Genomic DNA, 21397 nt, shown 5'->3' with positions numbered 1-21397 from the left:
TACCTTCAGACAGGGAGCATGGACAACTGTTGTTGACCGTTTGCCGCATGCTAACTATGGACGTTTTTAGAAGTTGGGAAGAAGCCACCCCATAGAATGAGGATGTTGGAGGGCAATAAGGAATATGCAGTTAGACGAGAGTATCCACCCGAAAGAGCATTTACCAAGGTAAGTAAATTGTTCTTCTGATAAGACACTTCTAACTGCAGATTCCTCACCTTGGAATAGATACCAAAGCAGTATTTCCCCCAAGGTGGAGGGTTGGTGGACCAAAATTTCTTTCAGGACTAAGTGGGCGAAACTTCTTTCCTGCTGAATCTGGCTGTCAAGGCAGTAGTAGTTTGTGAACGTATGCACTGATGAACATGTCACAGGCTGACAGAGGTCAAAAATAGGCACTCCACATGCCAGCATAGTGGCAGCAGCTTAGCCCCAGTGGAATGCAATTTCCACAGGCTGCTTCTTGGCCATTGTGTCGAGGATCTTAATGCAGAGGACTAGTCAACTCTACAAGGTCCTTTTCTGCGCCTCCTTCCCTTTCTTTGATCCGAGAACACCACAAAAAATCTGATTGGCCATGTGATGGTCCTTGGTACAATGTAAAAACGTAACACTTTTTTGGGTGTGCAACTGATGGAGTCTCTCCTTCTCTTTTGAGGGGGAGCAAAGAACTCTGGTAGAGTGAAGGGGTACCCCAATTTGGAAGGGAGTCACGACTTTAGGTAAGAAGCCAACCGAGTCCTCACATAGTTGTCTGGTGAAGTAGGGTGGTTGTACTGAAAGGGCCTATTGATCACACCTAGGATAAGCTGACCGAATCATAATGAGAATATTTTCTTTAAGGTCAGGAGATACAGTGAGCAGCAGCATGCATCGGCTTAAAGGGAGTATATTTGAGAAATTTCAAGACCACGTTATGATGCCACTGAAGCATCACAAACAGCATGGGAGGAAACCTGTGTCAATCCATTAATGCACCTGATCATCAAAACAAGTGATTTTAACAAGGACAGTTGGTCTGGCAAACTTAAAAATTGCTGACAAATAACCTTGTATAGTACATATAGCAAAGCCTTGTTGTGCTAAAAATAATAGCAAATAAAAGGACATTGGACAGCTCGCTGCACCGGGTAACAAATTTGTCCCAGTGCCCGACATAAATGGATTTGTGGAGTTGCGTCAGGCAGCAAATCAAATGCAGTCAATTGCCTCTGCTCAGTATCCATGCAGAATATGCTACTTACCAGTATGCATCTGTTCTTGGCATGTAGGGCTGCTGACATTCATATCTGTGCATAGATCGCTGCCGAGTGTTGGGTCCGGATGATCGCACATTGTTGTCCTGGAAGAGTCTTCGAAGTATCACGAGATAGGTGGCTCCTCCCCTGGACTACAGTGCGCATGGGCATCGACTCCATCCTCAGATTATTTTTAGCCATTGTGGCCAAGATGGAGTGAAACTAAGTGAATGATGACCATGCTGCAGCTGCTACAGGCGCCGGGGAGGAGGGCGGGCGATATGAATGTCAGCAGCCCTACATGCCAAGAACAGATGCATACTGGTAAGTAGCATATTCGGTTCGAGGCATGTGGGCTGCTGAATTCATATCGGTGTATAGAATTCATAGCAGTCCCTCCATTGACGGCGGCCGCCTGTGCCAGCTGCAGCAGTTTGGAAAGTGTTTTTAGAACAGCCTGCCCTACAGCTGCCTTCTGTTTAGAGTGCACATCAACACAATAATGTTTTGCAAATGTGTGTGTGGTAGACCATGTGGCTGCTCTACATATGTCTTCCAAAGGAATATTTCCAAGGAAAGCCATGGAGGCCCCTAACTTTCTGGTGGAGTGGGCCCTCGTGGAATGGTGAGAGTACGCTTGGCTTTCAGATAGCAGATCTGAATACATTTAACGATCCACCTGGCTATACCAGCTTTGGAAATGGGGTTACCTTTGTGTTGTGGCGCAAAGGCAACAAAAAGTTGTTTAGTTTTTCTAAAATCCTTGGTCCTATCAATGTAATACATCCGGGCCCTTTTGGCGTCAAGGGTGTGGAGCATTCTCTCCGCCAATGACTCAGGATTTTGGAAGAACACAGGTAGTTCAATAGTCTGGTTAATATGGAATTGAGACACTACCTTAGGAAGGAATTTAGGGTTAGTGCGAAGCACCACCCTGTTAGAATGAATTTGAATAAATTGCTCTTGGATAGTTAGTGCCTGGAGCTCACTAACTCGTCGCAGCGACGTAATCGCTATAAGGAAAGCCACTTTCCATGTCAAGAATTGAATCTCGCAGGAATGCAGTGGTTCAAAGGGGGGGGACCCATTAGCCGGGTGAGGACCACATTGAGGTTCCACTCAGGAGCTGGTGGAGTCCGTGGAGGAATGACTCGTTTGAGTCCTTCCAGAAAGGCTTTAATGGCAGGCACCCTGAAGAGAGAGAGGTGCTGCCTGTTTTGGACATAAGCAGCCATTGCGGATAAATGTATGCGAATGGAAGCATAGGCCAGATTACATTTGTACAGATGTAAAAGATAACAAATGATGTTCTGAATAGATGCATCTAGCGGGTTAATGTTGTGGTCTGCACAATAAATGACAAACCGCTTCCACTTTGCCGCATAGCATGCTCTTGTGGTGGGCTTCCTTGCCTCCCGGATGATGTCCATACAGTCAGGAGGTAAGTTGAGGTAGCCAAACTCTAAGACCTCAGGAGCCAGATCGCCAGGTTGAGCTGTTGTGGATCTGGATGCTGAATGTCGCCTTGGCTCTGCGTCAGAAGGCTGGGTGTGAGGCGTAGGCTCTGATGTGTTACCACGGACAGTTCCAGAAACGTGGTGTACCATGGTTGGCGAGCCCACGTTGGAGCAACCAGGATGAGAGTCATCGAGTGCTGCTTGAGCTTGCGTGCCACCAGCGGTATCAGAGGTACTGGGGGAAAAGCGTACGCAAATTTGCCTGACCAGTTCATCCATATCGCATTGCCTTGCGACTGTGGGTGTGGAAACCTGGCGGCGAAGCTTTGGCATTTTGCGTTCTCCTTTGTGGCCAACAGGTCTGTCTCTGGATGACCCCACCTTTGGAAGTACGGGTGTAGTACTGATGGATGTATCTCCCACTCGTGCATTTGGTGGCTGTACCTGCTGAGCAGGTCCGCCATCTGATTGGGAGGTGTTCTGCCATGAGGAAGATGTTTCTCTGAATGGCCCACTTCCACATGCTCTGAGCCAGATGAGACAGCTGTGGAGAGTGTGTTCCTCCCTGCTTCTGAATGTAGTACATAGCCGTCATGTTGTCCGTCCGGATCAACACGACCTTGTTGCACAGATGTACTTTGAAGGCCTTTAGTGCCATGAAGATTGCCATCAGTTCCAGAACATTGATGTGCATCTTCCGTTGCTGCTGTGTCCATAGTTCCTGCACAGTGTAATGGAGTACATGAGCTCCCCATCCCTGGAGAGAAGCGTCCGTTGTCAGGATGATCTGTGGCACAGGCTCTTGGAACGGTCGTCCCTTGCAAAGGTTTTGTGGATTCCACCAATGCAGAGATTTGTATGCCCGACCGCTCACCAACACTAGGTCTTTCAACTGTCCGTGAGCCTGAGTCCACTGACGTGCTAAGCACTCCTGAAGCGGACGCATATGTAGTCTCGCGTGCGGGACTATGGAGATGCAGGAGGCCATCATGCCTATCAACTGCATGAACACTCGCGCTGGAAGCGAGTGTTGGGGTTTGAATCGTTGTATCAGCGATTGAATGCTGTTGACCCTCACTGAATTTGGCTGTGCTGTGGCTGCCAGAGTGTTTATCGTCGCACCCAGATACTGCCGTATGTGGGCGGGTTGAAGGTGGGACTTTGGTTAATTCAGTGAGAATCCCAGATCGTGAAGAAGGTGAATGGTGTGGGACACGTGAGCGGCGCACTGCTGGGCTGACTTTGCCTGGATAAGCCAGTCGTCCAGATAAGGGTAGACGTGAATGTTCTGTCTCCTTAGGTGCGCTGCCACTGTCGCCAGGCACTTTGTAAACACCCTGGGTGCCGTGGTGACTCCGAAAGGCAAAACCTTGAATTGGTAATGTTGGTTTTGGATGGTGAACCGGAGGTATTTTCTGTGTGACGGGTGCAGCGGGATGTGAAAATACGCATCCTTTAGGTCTAAAGTCGCGAGGAAATCCCCTTGACTGAGCAACGGGAGTACTTGCTGCAGGGTCAACATATGAAAGTGTTCCGATAGAATGTACTGATTGAGGTCCAGTATGGGTCTGAGGGACCCGTCCTTCTTTGGTATCAAGAAGTACAGTGAGTAAACTCCTGTGCCTCTTTCTTCCAAAGGCACAAGCTCGATTGCCCCTTTTTGCAGCATGACGATGACCTCCTGCTGCAATAAGTGCAAGTGCTCGTTGGACATAGGACGGTGTCTTGGAGGCAAGTTGGGTGGAGTGGATGTTAACTCCAGACAATAGCCGTACTGTATGAGCTGTGTGACCCACCTGTCTGTGGTGATGGTTCTCCAGACTGGCAGGAACTGCTGAAGTCTCCCCCCGACCGGTGTTGTGGGGGCAGTGACAAGGCGTCACTGTTTGCTGGTGGCAGAGGATCTGGAGTTGTTGTTTCCACGACCTCTGCCCTTGGCGCTGTTACCACGATATTCACCTCAACTTTGTTTGGTGGATGTGGACTGCTTGTTGCCTTTGTAGTACTGGGTGGTTTGGGAGAGCTGGCCTCTGGAAACGCCTCTAGTGCTTGAGCGACGAAAAGACCCACCCTTGAATTGCTGGGACTGTAAGGCCCCCATGGATTTAGCAGTTTCAGTGTCCTTCATCTTTTCCAAGGTGGTGTCAACCTCTGGGCCAAACAGATGATCTGGATTTACTGTTTGATTAAGAATGGTGGTCTGTATCTCTGGCTTAAACCCCGAGATTCTGAGCCAGGCATGTCGTGTCAGCATGACACTAGTGTTGACAGCCCTGGCTGCGGTGTCAGCCGCGTCTAGTGCACATTTGACTGAAGCATTAGTTATTAGCTTCCGCTCTTGAATAAGCATCTCAGCTGCCACCTTGTATTCGTCTGGCAGGTGCTGCAACAGGGTCGGGTCTGAGGGGGTGTGTACTAGCAACAGTGACCGTGTGGCACTATAGTGAATGCGTGAAAACATGTTTGTTAAAAACAAAGACCTTTTGTAACAGAAAGCTAAGACAATTTGGATATTTGGAGGTGTATTTATAGAGCGCAGCGTTCGCTCCGGAAGGAGCATCATGGTGCTACAAGTCCTTGATACCAGATCACAGAGTGGTGTGGGGGGGGCTAGATTGAAGCTTTGGACCAGACATCGGGAAGATTAAAAATCCAAGTTTTGAGGAGTTTCCTAAAAGGTTTCTTGACCACCCATGTGGTGGAGTTTACGTCATGTGGGAATTGCTAGTCTTACCTTCCCAAGTCCGACCATATAGTGCCGGTACGGGAATGGATATCAAGAGTATAGTCATGATGTGCATCCTAAAGTGATGTGGATGAAAAAAGTGCAGTGCTCAAATAATAAAAATGGATAAAATGAACTACCCCGACTTCAAAGGACATTTTAGATAGAAGTCCGGGTGTCAAGATTAAAAACACGCCAAGTAGTAAGACTACCCTATGGCGCTGTGCAGTATGGTCTGTAATGTGGTCGACATGTTTCAGCCTTATGGGCATTTGACCCGGCTTTCTTCAGGACCTATTGATAGAAATTAGCTACTGCAACTTTCTACTGAGTATTTGTGTAAAGAAAATGACAATCACAAGAATGTACTACAGAAGTTACATTTATGCCAGGAACTTAAATACTTAAGTGTCCACTGGAGGGAGAAGGATATATCTTCTTCCTAACAAGAAATAAGAAGCAAAAAACAATGTGTCAAAAAACAAACAAATTACACACACACGCACCGACGTACACACACAGAGACCGTGCTGCCACACCTGCAAGAATAGTCTGTATTCTGCATTATAAAAAGCATAATAGCTTAATCACACAGAGGCATTTCCTCACAGTGATACTCACCCAGCTTTGTGTGGGTGATGACCTCACCTCACCCGGCAACCGCTCGGGAGTATGAGGCCCCGCTCTACAGTGTAGAAAATAAAAGGTACAGTAAGCACACTACTTTACCGTGCCCAAGCCAATGGCTCTACACTTAAACCCAACAGGCGTATGATAGTGACCCAACTGTCATACCAAACACTGACAACCACAAGGAATCCCCAGTGACACATAGGGATAGCACATCTATCGATATTACTCATATCTCAGGGCACTGTCCTAACACTACTCTGTGTCTCCAGATACATATTTTAAAAGACAATTTTAAGAAAAGACTGTCCTTAATATATATAAATTATGAACACATGGGGGTAGGCTGGAGACCTATTTAAGGCCACAGCGCTTTGGGATTAGTAGGGGATACTAAAATGTGCCCCTGAGTAGCTGCCTGGGCCACTCATGATCATATACATCTTAACTGAAAGGGAATCTCTGAAGCCAGGCTTCCCACCCCAACCCAGATTTAGTAGGGAATAGGGGCCATGTTAGCTCCCTCTGATCTTGCTGACTCAGTGGAAAACGGCTTGTCCAGACTCCCAAGCAGAACCTAACTGCGATATGGTAAAATTACTTCTCTGCTCACCTGTCCGTCGGTGCCTTGGGAATGAAACGAGCGGAAGTGGAGGCGAGTTGTAATACCGCCCTACCTCCTGAAATAGCCCACCTCAATTGAATAATGAGTCCCCCGTGATGTAAAGATTAACCACTAAGCAGAACCGTAGACGAACCCGCGGGAGAAACCGCTAGTCTGAGGCGCATGCGTAGAGATTGACAGCCACAATTCTCTTGCGCATGCGCGTTCATCGTCTTATCGGAAAACCCGGAAATGCATCTCGCCGTATACCACATGTAGGAAAAGAAATACCATAATAAATCCTACCGGTTTCTATGGAGTTTAGATTAAATGGTAAATACGATGGGCAGAATCACCATTAAAAGTACGAGTGCAAACCCTTAAGGAGACATTGCTCCTCTGAACTCGAACCCGGCGGATATCACCAGACCGGGCTCAACAGTTTAAAGCACTGCCACTTGGAAGAAGATTTTTTATGAGGTCAGGAGGTCAAATTGCAAGCACGTATCTCCTCGTGGTGGAGACCGACGATATATGATGCAGTAGGTAATATTCCTCCATTATAAACATGCAGTATTGGGGGATAGTACGGTCATGTGTCATATTGACTCATACAACTTGCATAGAAAGTAACGTCAGATTAAGTCTCAAGGTATGTTTTATACAATGGGACATTCATTAGGGACTAATTCATCGGCTAACTACTTAAAGAAAGGGAAAAGGGTGGAGCCTGGAGCAAATAAAAAGGCATATATACCATCATGGGTCACTGTATGGTAATAAAGTGACAAGACCCCATGTAAAATAATTTCACAGTGATGAAAGTGGTTTTTATCACCACTCCCCTACATCAAGTTACTGAACAGAAAGCTAAGACAATTCCCATCAGACCACCCATGTGGTGGAGTTTACGTCGTGTGGGAATTGCTAGTCTTACCTTCCCAAGTCCGACCATATAGTGCCGGTACGGGAATGGATATCCATTCCCGTACCGGCACTATATGGTCGGACTTGGGAAGGTAAGACTAGCAATTCCCACATGACGTAAACTCCACCACATGGGTGGTCTGATGGGAATTGTCTTAGCTTTCTGTTACAAAAGGTCTTTGTTTTTAACAAACATGTTTTCACGCATTCACTATAGTGCCACACGGTCACTGTTGCTAGTACACACCCCCTCAGACCTGGTCTGCTCTTTTGTGTGTTCAGTAACTTGATGTAGGGGAGTGAGCAGACAGGTCACAAAACATTCCCCTTGACCCTCCACACACCTGTTTTGTTTTTCAGTATTTAGTGCAACTTTTGGTTGCGGGTCTATTCGATTAGGATGCAAACGCAGTTCAGTTTGCACCTCTCAGCTCACCCAACTCAATTGTGTTTGTTGCCCTTCTGTCTGCCTCCACTGACACCCTAGGATGATAAAAACCACTTTCATCACTGTGAAATTATTTTACATGGGGTCTTGTCACTTTATTACCATACAGTGACCCATGATGGTATATATGCCTTTTTATTTGCTCCAGGCTCCACCCTTTTCCCTTTCTTTAAGTAGTTAGCCGATGAATTAGTCCCTAATGAATGTCCCATTGTATAAAACATACCTTGAGACTTAATCTGACGTTACTTTCTATGCAAGTTGTATGAGTCAATATGACACATGACCGTACTATCCCCCAATACTGCATGTTTATAATGGAGGAATATTACCTACTGCATCATATATCGTCGGTCTCCACCACGAGGAGATACGTGCTTGCAATTTGACCTCCTGACCTCATAAAAAATCTTCTTCCAAGTGGCAGTGCTTTAAACTGTTGAGCCCGGTCTGGTGATATCCGCCGGGTTCGAGTTCAGAGGAGCAATGTCTCCTTAAGGGTTTGCACTCGTACTTTTAATGGTGATTCTGCCCATCGTATTTACCATTTAATCTAAACTCCATAGAAACCGGTAGGATTTATTATGGTATTTCTTTTCCTACATGTGGTATACGGCGAGATGCATTTCCGGGTTTTCCGATAAGACGATGAACGCGCATGCGCAAGAGAATTGTGGCTGTCAATCTCTACGCATGCGCCTCAGACTAGCGGTTTCTCCCGCGGGTTCGTCTACGGTTCTGCTTAGTGGTTAATCTTTACATCACGGGGGACTCATTATTCAATTGAGGTGGGCTATTTCAGGAGGTAGGGCGGTATTACAACTCGCCTCCACTTCCGCTCGTTTCATTCCCAAGGCACCGACGGACAGGTGAGCAGAGAAGTAATTTTACCATATCGCAGTTAGGTTCTGCTTGGGAGTCTGGACAAGCCGTTTTCCACTGAGTCAGCAAGATCAGAGGGAGCTAACATGGCCCCTATTCCCTACTAAATCTGGGTTGGGGTGGGAAGCCTGGCTTCAGAGATTCCCTTTCAGTTAAGATGTATATGATCATGAGTGGCCCAGGCAGCTACTCAGGGGCACATTTTAGTATCCCCTACTAATCCCAAAGCGCTGTGGCCTTAAATAGGTCTCCAGCCTACCCCCATGTGTTCATAATTTATATATATTAAGGACAGTCTTTTCTTAAAATTGTCTTTTAAAATATGTATCTGGAGACACAGAGTAGTGTTAGGACAGTGCCCTGAGATATGAGTAATATCGATAGATGTGCTATCCCTATGTGTCACTGGGGATTCCTTGTGGTTGTCAGTGTTTGGTATGACAGTTGGGTCACTATCATACGCCTGTTGGGTTTAAGTGTAGAGCCATTGGCTTGGGCACGGTAAAGTAGTGTGCTTACTGTACCTTTTATTTTCTACACTGTAGAGCGGGGCCTCATACTCCCGAGCGGTTGCCGGGTGAGGTGAGGTCATCACCCACACAAAGCTGGGTGAGTATCACTGTGAGGAAATGCCTCTGTGTGATTAAGCTATTATGCTTTTTATAATGCAGTATACAGACTATTCTTGCAGGTGTGGCAGCACGGTCTCTGTGTGTGTACGTCGGTGCGTGTGTGTGTAATTTGTTTGTTTTTTGACACATTGTCTTTTTGCTTCTTATTTCTTGATAGGAAGAAGATATATCCTTCTCCCTCCAGTGGACACTTAAGTATATTAAGTTCCTGGCATAAATGCAACTTCTGTAGTACATTCTTGTGATTGTCATTTTCTTTACACAAATACTCAGTAGAAAGTTGCAGTAGCTAATTTCTATCAATAGGTCCTGAAGAAAGCCGGGTCAAATGCCTATAAGGCTGAAACATGTCGACCACATTACAGACCATACTGCACAGCGCCATAGGGTAGTCTTACTACTTGGCGTGTTTTTAATCTTGACACCCGAACTTCTATCTAAAATGTCCTTTGAAGTCGGGGTAGTTCATTTTATCCATTTTTATTATTTGAGCACTGCACTTTTTTCATCCACATCACTTTAGGATGCACATCATGACTATACTCTTGATATCCATTCCCGTACCGGCACTATATGGTCGGACTTGGGAAGGTAAGACTAGCAATTCCCACATGACGTAAACTCCACCACATGGGTGGTCTGATGGGAATTGTCTTAGCTTTCTGTTACAAAAGGTCTTTGTTTTTAACAAACATGTTTTCACGCATTCACTATAGTGCCACACGGTCACTGTTGCTAGTACACACCCCCTCAGACCTGGTCTGCTCTTTTGTGTGTTCAGTTACTTGATGTAGGGGAGTGAGCAGACAGGTCATAAAACATTCCCCTTGACCCTCCACACACCTGTTTTGTTTTTCAGCTGCAACAGGGTCTCCAGTGTGTCATAGTGTGCCCTGTCAATCTCGCTAGAAGCGCTTGCGTGTTAGAAATGCGCCAGATATTGGCCGCTTGTGCTGCCACCCTTTTCCCTGATGCCTCAAACACCTGTTGTCTGAGAATTAGCCCTCTTCCGGGCATTTGAAACGACAAGAGTCCAAAGGCAACTGTCCTTTAATGTAAGTAGGATCAGTAGGTGCTGGTTTATACTTCTTCTCAATCCTAGGGTTTATCACCCTGGCTCTGGTAGGCTCCTTAAAGATCTCCCCAGCATGCTTGAAGACACCTTTTAACATAGGCAGAGTCTTGACAGTTCTCTCTGTGACTGAAAAGGTATCAAAAAGAAAATCCACGTCAATGGGGTCAGCATGGAGCTGGACGTCGTGGTTTCTAGCCGCCCGTTCAATGAGGGCATTGAACGCTGCTGAATCCTCTGTAGGTGATGTCTTCACAGAATAAAGTTGAGTGTCTGGGGCAGAATGAGGATCACCTGGGTCAGCACCAGCAGCCCAGGGTTCATTGGTATCATCAGGATCTGTGTAGACAGGATAGCTGTACTCATCCTCGTCATCGCCCTCCCCAGCGTCCACGTCAGAGTAAGTGGGCGAGACATTATGGGCATGTGGAGAAAGTGGTTCCACAAGGACAGGAGTCGAAGTAGAGTCCTTCTTTTTCTTTAAAGGAATCTTGTAGGACTCCATCGGTTGTTCCGGGGCAATTTTTCGCTTGTGGAGGGAAAGTCTGCCCGTTTCGGCGGATGTATGACGTTACAACGCATACTTTTACCACGCATACCTTTACAACGCGGTTTTTACCACGCATACCATTACAACGCATAGCGCTTTGGGGTGCTGGATAGTGAATAGTTTAATTTACTATTCCAACTCCAGTCCCCGTGGACACTAGGGAAGTGTTGGATAGTAAATTAAACTTATTCCCTATCCTAGAGCGCCCCCCAGCGCAATGCGTTGTAATGGTTTGCGTGGTAATGGTCGCGTTGTAATGGTAGTGCGTTGTAAAAGTTTCGTTGTAACGGTTGTATACCATTTCGGCATCAATAAAGTGTTCTTGTTGTTCTTCTACTGAAGATTGCCGATGCTTTAAGGTGGGAACCACCGTCGTCTACTTCGGCACCGAGGACACCTCGGGCACGCTGGCGACCACTCTAGGGGTGAAAGCCTTCGGCGGCAACGTGAAGTGAATGGGCGTCGACGCTTTGTGAGGTTTCTCGACTGGCTTCGAAGGTGGAGGATCTCTTGGTCCGACAGCCGAGGCGTTCTACGTCAATTGCTTGGTGATCGCGGCAGACGGCCGTGCCGAGTCAACGGGATCCTTCGAGACACCACTAGGCGTGGACTCTCGGGGTGCGCCGCTCTTGGCCTTGTCTTGTTGACTCGGAGTCTCGAGAACCTTCGGATCACCTAGTCCTTTGTTTGTTTCGACCGCCTTCGGCGCCGATTTACTCGGCTCGACCACCTTGACCTTTGTCTTCGGCGTGGCAGACTTCGTCTCGACAACACCCTTCTGCTTCTTCGGCGCCGAGGGCTCCGAGGCCCTGGATCCCACCAAGGTAATGCGCACTTTCGGTTTCGAGGGGGGGCACCAGTGCTGTTGCTTGTGTCGAGACTGTTGGTTTCACTTTCGGTTTCGGTTTTGCAGGGTGCGGCTCAATAGTAATGTCCGTAGCCGAGCCCGAAGGCGGGGCCGTAGAACCCATTGTAAGATCTTGGGTAAGGCCTAGTGGGGATCCCTCGACCTGAGCCTTATGAAGCGGTATGGCCCCAGTGTCAGTGCGAGGTAGCTCATCGCTCGAGCTATCCTCCATGGCCCCAAAGGCCCCGTCGTCGTCCCCTACCTCGTCGACTACTTCTTCAGCTTCGAACATTTCGGCGTCGTAGTTGCAGTCGACCTCTGACGCGGGATTCGACAGGTTGTCACCGATTTCCCGGTCATCTTCCTCTTCGACATCCCCGGCATCGAAAATGTCCACAGGCGCCGGTGCAGTGTGCTGGGCCTCCTGGCGCGCAGCGCATCGATGCTTAAGCGTCTTCTTGGACCTGAAACGGGAACAAGCCATGCAACTGGCTTCATCATGGTCCGGCGACAGACACTTGTTGCACACCGGGTGGACGTCTATGTGGGGATACTTTGAGTTGCAGACGAGACATCTCTTGAACGGACTTCTGTCCATGATGAATAGTCGATAGGGTCTGAGGCGTCGACTGGGCCCTCCGCACCGAAAGCACGCGGGTGTATGGAATCTGGCTCGGATCCGAGCTGGAAGAGTTAGGCACCGAACGCAAGACTTTACCGACAAAGAAAACTAAAGACCTTTTGGCCTTAAAGTTTTTTATCGATTCAGACTAGAGGGAACCAATATACATCCGAACCCAATGGCGGAAAAAAACAATCTGAGAATGGAGTCGATGTCCATGCGCACTGTAGTCCAGGGGAGGAGCCACCTATCTCGTGATACTTCGAAGTCTCTTCCAGGACAACAATGTGCGATCATCCGGACCAAACACTAGGCGGCGATCTATGCACAGATATGAATTCAGCAGCCCACATGCCTCGAACATGTAAGTACAGACTGTAGATTCGGGTGGAAATTGGTGACTCTGCTGGCCTCCATTCTGCCAGTTTTGCAACTGCGGCCTGGAAGGACTGGTTGTCTGCTGCATTATTGTTGTGAAGGCTGGCTCAATCAATGTCATCTCACTAAATCTGCCTTTAAATTTCCAACAGTCGTGAATAAATTGTTTTGTAGGAGCCATGAAGTAGTTTCTCTAATACAGGGCTTGAAAATAAAATGAGGGACTTTTCCACTTGGAAGTCAGGAAACACAAGGTATGCTTGTTGAACTTGTTTTTTTAAAAAAAGCTCTGTCGTTGAAAAAAAAAAAAATGTTTCTAAAAAGAAAAGCTTGAAGCTCAAAGACACATCTGGTTAATGTAATAACCTAAATGCTTTATTACAAGATGTTTGTCTATCTAGCATTATGCATCAGTTGACTTAAAAACCTCGGAAGAAACCATTAGAGGACATCTAGCCGCAGATTCCTTACCTTTGAATTTCCCAAGACGTCATACTAAATCCAGCAGAATTTTTGTGAGTGGTACCCCTGCGCGCTGGTAGGTGGCATTGATCGTGTCCGCGCCTGATGCGACATCTGCATCACTTATAAAGGCACCACCTTGGTGCTGTTGTCAGTTACTTTTCACAACAAGCACAGAGCCATGAAGTGCAGACACTGGTGTGTCCAAACTAGGGCCTTGAAAGGGCTCATCCCTGACCCTATAAATCAGTACCCAGAGCAGGGAGAATTGGTGGATCTTGAAAGAATCTGCAGATAGATATTGTATCTGGAAGAAACAGGTTAGTAGTAGATTCCTTACCTTAGAATATCCCCAGGCGTCAGACTGGATCCGGAAACTTTTGCATAGCAGTACCCTTGCGCGTCGGTAGGCGTCATCTGCGGCTCCGCGTCCGCTGTCGTTGGCGCCGGGATGACGTCGCTGGAGTACTTAGACGCCACCCTCGCGCGGTGACGTCAGTTCCTATTTTTTCCGTGCCAGCAAGCGCCGATCTGGAAAAAGTGGTACCCTTAGTCAATTTTTAACTAAACTTTTTCGATCATTTTTCATCTTTCTTCAAAGTCGAACAACTCCGACGGTGCCGGTAGGCATAACCACTTTCAAGCCCTGCGTCGACTGCAACCGACTGATGTCGGTTACCGACCCCCATCGCCGGTGTCTTCATTGCCTGAGGCCGACCACAATGACAAGTCGTACCCCGACTGCCGGGCCTTGATGTCGAAGGCTAGGCGGGAGCGGTCTTGCAAGCACCTCTAACTCCGGCAGTCGGCCCCGCGCCGTTCGAGGTCCCGGTCCGAAAGGAGGTCAAGGGACCGGACGCGGGGCCGGAGTCATCACGGCTCGGAGAGTTGACACCACTCCTCGAGCTCCAATTCCTTAGGTAAGAGGCACAAGAAGTCGAAGAAGCGACATCGCTCTTCTGACTCCCCCTGACGCTCGCACGACGCGGCCGGGGGTTCGTGCGACACCGCCCACGCGGCTCATCCGGAGTCACAGGCATCGCAGCCTGCTCCATACCCACCGGGCTTGAGCGCGTTAAGGACTCCAGGGCTACGGCCAAGTCCTTGGACCAGTCGGCCCCGCGCCAGCAAACTGCTGCCTTTTGCTCCTTTCGTAGCCAAGAAAGGGGCGCCCCCACACGTCCTGCCAGCCACGGGCCACAGACTAACATCCAGAGCAGTGGCGGACATGGTAACCGCCATGGTGGTGCCCAGGGACAACGGCAAGGCCAGTCCACATCCACCCTCGCAGCATCGGCCTCAAAGCCCTCTTAGTCCGAGCTTTCAGGCCCACGTGACGCGTGGGGGCAGGGTTCGCCATCACCTCCTCCATTGGCGCAACATCACATCGGACAGGTGGGTGCTGCAAATCGTCCGAAGGGGCTACTCCCTCCCCTTAGAGGCGACCCCTCCAGCCATGCCACTGCAGTACCACCGCGTGTTGGGGGATCACTAGAATCTTCTGCGAGAGGAAGTTACGGCCCTCTTGGCCAAGGGGGTCATCGAGCGCGTTGCTGGGCCAGAAGTAGGGTGTGGTTGTAACTCCCACTACTTTCTGGTTCCCAAGAAGGGCAAAGGGGGCCTACGCCCTATCTTAGACCTGCGGAACGTCAATGGCTTCCTCCGGAAGGAGAAGTTCAAGATGCTGACACTGGCTCAGGTCTTAGCTGCCCGGGAGACTTGATGGTAGCGTTGGACTTTCAGGACGCTTATTTCCACATCCCCGTCCTGCTGGCCCACCGGCACTACCTGCGGTGTAAGGTAGGCCACGAGCACTTTCAGTTTACCGTGCTCCCCTTCGGCCTTACCAGCGCCCCACGGGTGTTCACGAAGGTGATGGCGGTGGTCGCAGCTCATCTGCGCAGGTTAGGGGTTTCAGTCTTCCCCTACCTCGACGACTGGTTGTTGAAGGCGGGCTCGCCCCAGACAGTCAGTCGTCAGCCACCTCCAGACTACGGCTGAACTCCTGCACCTGCTTGGCGCTGTTTCGGGTTTATCCTCCCGAACAGCGGGTTCGGGATATTCAGGCTGTGATTCCGATCTTTCAGCTGTTATCCCGAGTATCCGTCAGGTTGACGCTGCGGCTTCTGGGGCTGGTGGCCTCCTACATCCTTCTGGTGCATCACACCAGGTGGCGGATGCGGGCTCTGCAGTGGGACCTGAAGTTTCAGTGGACCCAGCATCAGGGCAACTTGTCCGACCATGTCTTGATCTCGGAGGGCATTGCAAGACAGTTGCAGTGGTGGCTCACGGACAGAGATTGGGTCAGCGGCAGATCCCTCTCCCAACCGGAGCACGTAGTTGTGACGTACGCATACTTCCAGAGCTGGGGGGGCCACATGGGAGCGGTGGAGATCAGAGGCCTCTGGTCTCCGGCGGAGACCCAGCTCCACATCAACCTTCTGGAGCTGCGGGCGATCCGGCTTGCACTGAAGGCATTTCTCCCCTCTGTCCGGGGGGGGGGGGGTGTAGTGCAGGTGTTCACGGACAACACCACCGCCATGTGGTACTGCAACAAATAGGGCGGGTGGGGTCGTGGACCCTATGCCAGGAGGCTCTGCGCCTCTGGCAGTGGCTGTAACATCACGGCGTGACCCTGGTTGTTCAACACCTGGCAGGTTCCCTGAACGCCAGGGCGGACGAACTCAGCCGTCGGTGCTTGATAGATCACGAATGGCGTCTGAACTCTGACTGGGACGCAAGGCCTCTTTCAGCAGTGGGGAGAGCCTTGGTTAGATCTATTCGCCACAGAAGAGAACGCGCAATGTCATCAGTTCTGCGCGTTGGAATTTCCAAGGCGGCACTAGCTCGGAGGCGCTTTTCGTCGCCAGTGGAGTTGCGGTATGTTGTACGCCTTTCTGCCTATACCACTTCTGCCCAGAGTGCTGAAGAAGATCAGGCGCGACCAGGCCCAAGTCATGCTTTTGGCTCCGGACTGGGCACGAAGATACTGGTATCCCGAGCTACTCAGTATGTCTGTCCATCCCCCGATTCGCCTGTCCCTTCAGGAGGACCTTCTGTCGCAGCAGCAGGGGATGGTCCTCCACCCAAACCTGTCCTGTCTCCACTTACATGCTTAGAGATTGAGCGGCGGCAGTTGAGGCCATTTGACTTGCAGGTGGAACAAATTTGTGGCATGGTGCGTAGCAAAGGCTGTGGATCCCCTTTCTGCCTCTCTTTCAGAGGTTCTCCTCTTTCTTCTTTCTCTTGCCCAGCAGGGCTCTGCTCTGGGCACTCTGAAGGGCTACCTCTCAGCCATTTCCGCCTTCTTAAGGCTCCCTGATCAGCCTTCCCTGTTCAAGTCCCCAGTTGTAAATAGGTTTTTGAAGGGCATCACTCATATGTTTCCTCCTGTTCCTTTCGTGATACCTCAGTGGGACTTGAACCTTGTTCTGACGTATCTGATGTGCGCTCCCTTCGAGCCACTTCATAACTGTCCTCTTCGCCTCCTTACTCTTAAGACTCCATTCCTGGAAGCCATCACCTCTGCCAGGAGAGTGAGTGAGCTCCAGGCCCTTTCTACTAAGCCTCCTTTCCTTTCTGTCCATCCGGACAAAGTTGTGTTGCGGACGCGACCCTCTTTCCTGCCCAAGGTAGTCACAGCCTTCCACATTGGGCAATCCATCACCTTGCCCACCTTCTTTCCGCCTCTGCATCCCTCGAAAGAGGAAGAGAGGCTCCACCGTCTGGACCTAAAACGTGCGCTCTCATTCTATCAGGATCGCACATGCCAGTTCCGGGTGGATGACCAACTCTTTGTTGGTTACGTGGGCGCTAAGAACGGACGGGCGGTGCACAAGCGAACCATTTCTCGATGGGTCGTCTTGTGCATCAAGGCTTGTTACTCTCTGGCTTGAAAGTAGCCTCCTGTGGGGCTACGTGACCATTCCACACGGGCCACGGCGGCTACTACTGCCCTGGGTCGGGGAGTTCCCCTGCAGGGCATCTGTCAGGCAGCTACGTGGGCCTCGCTGCACACATTTGCCAGACACTACTGCCTGGACAGCCAAGTCCGGAGAGATGGCTTTTTCGGCCGTTCCGTTTACCAGGACTTTCTGGTGTAATCATTGGTTCGCAGACCCACCTCCCGGGATGGTATTCTAAGGTAAGGAATCTAATACTAACTTGTTTCTTTCAGAAGTTACAAGGGCCCGATTCACAGAATGAACTTAAGGCTCAATCCTAATCTTACTACTATTTTGAGACAGACTTAAGGCAAAATCTTAACTTCTGTAAATACCAACAGTAGTAAGTTCATTCTGTGAACACCAAAAGTTGTGAGTGCATTCTGTGAATACCAAAGTGGTAGTAAGTTTAGGATTGAGGCTTAAGTTCATTATGTGAATCAGGCCCCGGATTACTTCCCTTCAGTAACTATTTATCTGTAAAAAACAGTGGTTAGTATTAGATTCCTTACCGCCCCACCCATCCTACACGTTCTGCGAACCGATATCTAGGGTTAAGGTCATCCCCTTTCAGGGCCCTAGTTTCATTGCACCTGTGTTGGTTTTTATCATGGCTCTGCGTTTCTGGTGCGGAAAAGCTATGTATAAGAACTGACGTCAGCGCGCGAGGGCGGCGTCTAAGTATCCAGCGATGTCATCCCGACGACGGGCGCAGAGCCGCAGAGGACGCCCACCGACGCGCAAGGGTACTGCTACGCAAAAGTTTCTGGATCCAGACTGACGCCTGGGGATATTCTAAGGTAAGGAATCTAATAATAACTACTGTTTCTTACAGATATATCGTTACCGAAGGTAAGTAACTTGTGCCTCAACCAGATAAGGCGTTACCGCGGTAAGTAACTTGTTCATCTGATACAGATTTCTAGCCGCAGATTCCTTAACTTTAAATAGATACCCAAGCAATACCATCACCGGTGGTAGGTCTGCTGTAAGATATAAAATAGGAAGTTGTGCAGGACCGAACAGGCGAAACACCCATCTCTGCTGACTGTCAATAGTGGTTCTGTCGGATTATACTCAATCTCTTTGCTCAATAGCTACTTAGCCCAGTATTTTCTCATATACACTTTTTTTTAAAAAACATGGAAATACTTTAAAGAACAATGCACACACCAAACGTTTTTTCTGTAAGCAAAGTTGTAATTATTCAATCACTTTGCAAAGCTTTTTTTCTTTTTTCAACATTAAAAGATCGGTTGTCCGTACATATTGAAAATATAATGACAATAATTAAGTGCTGCAGTGAATAAACGTGATCTGTGACTAATGGTGACTGTTATAGTGATACAGTTTCGTGAAATAGCAATTACATACAAAGGTCCAGCAATGACTTCAATTTCCTCAATCAGTATTGTAAATCATATTTTTCTGTTGAGATGCAGTGAGGACCAATTGGTGGATTAGAATCGACATTTCGACCCAGTGGTTTGGTGCCGAATTATTAGCAACCGTTTCGGGTCTTCATCAGGACAAACAGGGGGGGGGGGGACAACCTTAAAGAATAAGGTGTCTTACTCGTAACCTCCGTGGGATGATTATTCTCTCCTAGGTCGGAGCATGGTATCTTCGTAAAAGAATTTATCACCGTCCGGTGATGAATTCGGGTTTGAAGTGCCGCAGCCGCGATCACTTGAGGAGCATGACAGCGGACGTCTGTATCTCTCTCCCGTTCATGATTCTAGTGATCCCTCAACAGAAAAATATGATTTACAATACTGATTGAGGAAATTGAAGTCATTGCTGGACCTTTGTGTCTAATTGCTTTTTCACGAAACTATATCACTATAACAGTCACCATTAGTCACAGATCACGTTTATTCACTGCAGCACTTAATTATTGTCATTATATTTTCAATATGTACGGACAACCGATCTTTTAATGTTGAAAAAAGAAAAAAAGCTTTGCAAAGTGATTGAATAATTACAACTTTGCTTACAGAAAAAACGTTTGGTGTGTGCATTGTTCTTTAAAGTATTTCCATGTTTTTTAAAAAAAGTGTATATGAGAAAATACTGGGCTAAGTAGCTATTGAGCAAAGAGATTGAGTATAATCTGACAGAACCACTATTTGCATACCACGTAATACCCAGGTTCTGAGGGTCACTGGGTTACCCCATTATAATTATTGGCTTGACTGTCAAGACAGTAGAGCTTGGTAAACATGTGCAGGGAAGCCCACGTTGCTGATTGGCACATGTCCAGGACTGGGACTCCACGTGCTGACGCAGTGGTTGTAGCTGCAGCTCTGCTGGAATGAGCCCATAAGCCTTCAAGAGGCTGCTTCTTTGTCAGCGCGTCGCAGATCTTGATGATGAAAAAGACCCATTGAGAGATGGTCCATTTCTGCACTACCAGACTTTTCTTCACCCCAACATAGCCCACAAAGAGTTTGCTGTCCACCCCGAACTCTTGTGTGCAGTCAAGATAGAACAACAATGCTCTTTTTGGGTCCAGACAGTGGAGTTGCTCTTCTTCCTTAGAGGAATGTGGAGGAGCGTAGAAGGTGGGCAAGGTTACAGATTGGCCCACATAAAATGTTCCTACCACTTTCATCAGGAAAACGGTCCTAGTGTGAAGCACCCGTTTGTCTGGATAAAATGACAAGAATGGGGGCTTGGAAGATAAAGCCTGCAACTCAATCACCATCCAGGCAGATGTAATTGCCACAATGAAGGCTGTTTTAGTCATATGCAGCTGTATGGGAAAATTGTGAAGAGGCTCGAAAGGAGCCTGCATCAAGAATGTGAGGCATAATAAAAGGAGAAGGGGGAAAACATGTACAAGGACCTTGAAAAATCTATTTACAGCCCAATGCCTTTTTGCTGAGGCGTGTCACTCCTCTCGTTCCGCTCATCACATTAAGCTGCTTCCAGGTCGTGTGCGAGATGGAGGCAGCGGCTCAAGAAAGTAAATAGCGGAAAGTGCTGCGACAGAGGATCCCGGTGAAAAACTTGTAAGGAGATTGCAGCTATTCTGGTGGTTGTTCTCTGGCCGCCGTGAGGACATGGGCAGTAGCTATGGGGCACTGTAGTATGAACTGGCCCTGCGATATGAGGTAAAACGGGGTGGAGCAGGCAGCTGGTGTTGAAACTAGAGAAGGCTCTTATGTAAATGGAAGGGCATCTTCCCACCTAGATACTGTAGTAGGTGTCCCTGTGCACTTTTGGGGAGGTTCTGTGGCTGCAAATGAAATACTAGCAAATGTATATTAGGAGGGGCAAAATCAACAACTTTGAAAAAACTACTTCTAAAACTTTTCTGGAAAGTACCCTGGAAAAGTACTCGGCTAAGATGGTGTCCACATAGCAGACCTAAAGTGTCCCATAGAGTAGAAGTTAGAGAGACACTCATTCTGGCGTTTTGGACTGTGAAGTATATGGCAGATGGTCCGGAGGGGATCAGTAGTAGAAGCAGGAGTTCCAGCTGCAGCTCCCTCCGACCTCCCCCTCCTCCCACCCCTACTCACCGAGGGTCTGCACAAATGGTTGTAAGAAAAGTAGCTGAGGAGAATAACAATGCGGGAGGGGTGGATAATCCTCCTAAAAAGACTACCCCGCATTTTCAAAAAATCATAAGGCAACCCAAATGGGCACCAATTTGCTTCCTGTAGACCGGAGTGTTCTCTCAGGTCTCCACAATACAAGTCGCTTTGGAAATTGTACCTGATAACAACCTGGATCAGAGAGGGTAGTCTGTTCAAGAGAAAGGTTTGGCTCCACCTATACATAGACCGGAGATACCAGGCTGCCCAGGGTTATCGTCCCCCTCAGTATCCCGAGGAAACCCTGGGCTAAAGAGCTGGAGTTGCCCAATCAGCAGGGAGCTATGAGTACGACTGTCTGTTCGGGGGAAAGCACCACTACGAGCCAGCCTCCACTGGTCTCGAGGCACCAAATGCAACAGATTTTCGAGACTATT

General features: G+C 48.5%; 1 protein-coding gene across 1 annotated transcript in view; it reads right to left on the bottom strand.

The window, feature by feature from the left end:
* Window positions 1-21397, bottom strand: part of TMEM243 (transmembrane protein 243) — a 237280-nt gene that overhangs the window by 1570 nt on the left and 214313 nt on the right. The gene's annotated exons all lie outside the window — the stretch shown is intronic.

Source organism: Lissotriton vulgaris, chromosome 1_1 (assembly GCF_964263255.1).
Source record: "Lissotriton vulgaris chromosome 1_1, aLisVul1.2, whole genome shotgun sequence".
Classification (NCBI taxonomy): Eukaryota; Metazoa; Chordata; class Amphibia; order Caudata; family Salamandridae; genus Lissotriton; species Lissotriton vulgaris.
The sequence above is the reverse complement of the archived record's forward strand: the minus strand, read 5'-3'. Positions and strand labels throughout refer to the sequence as shown.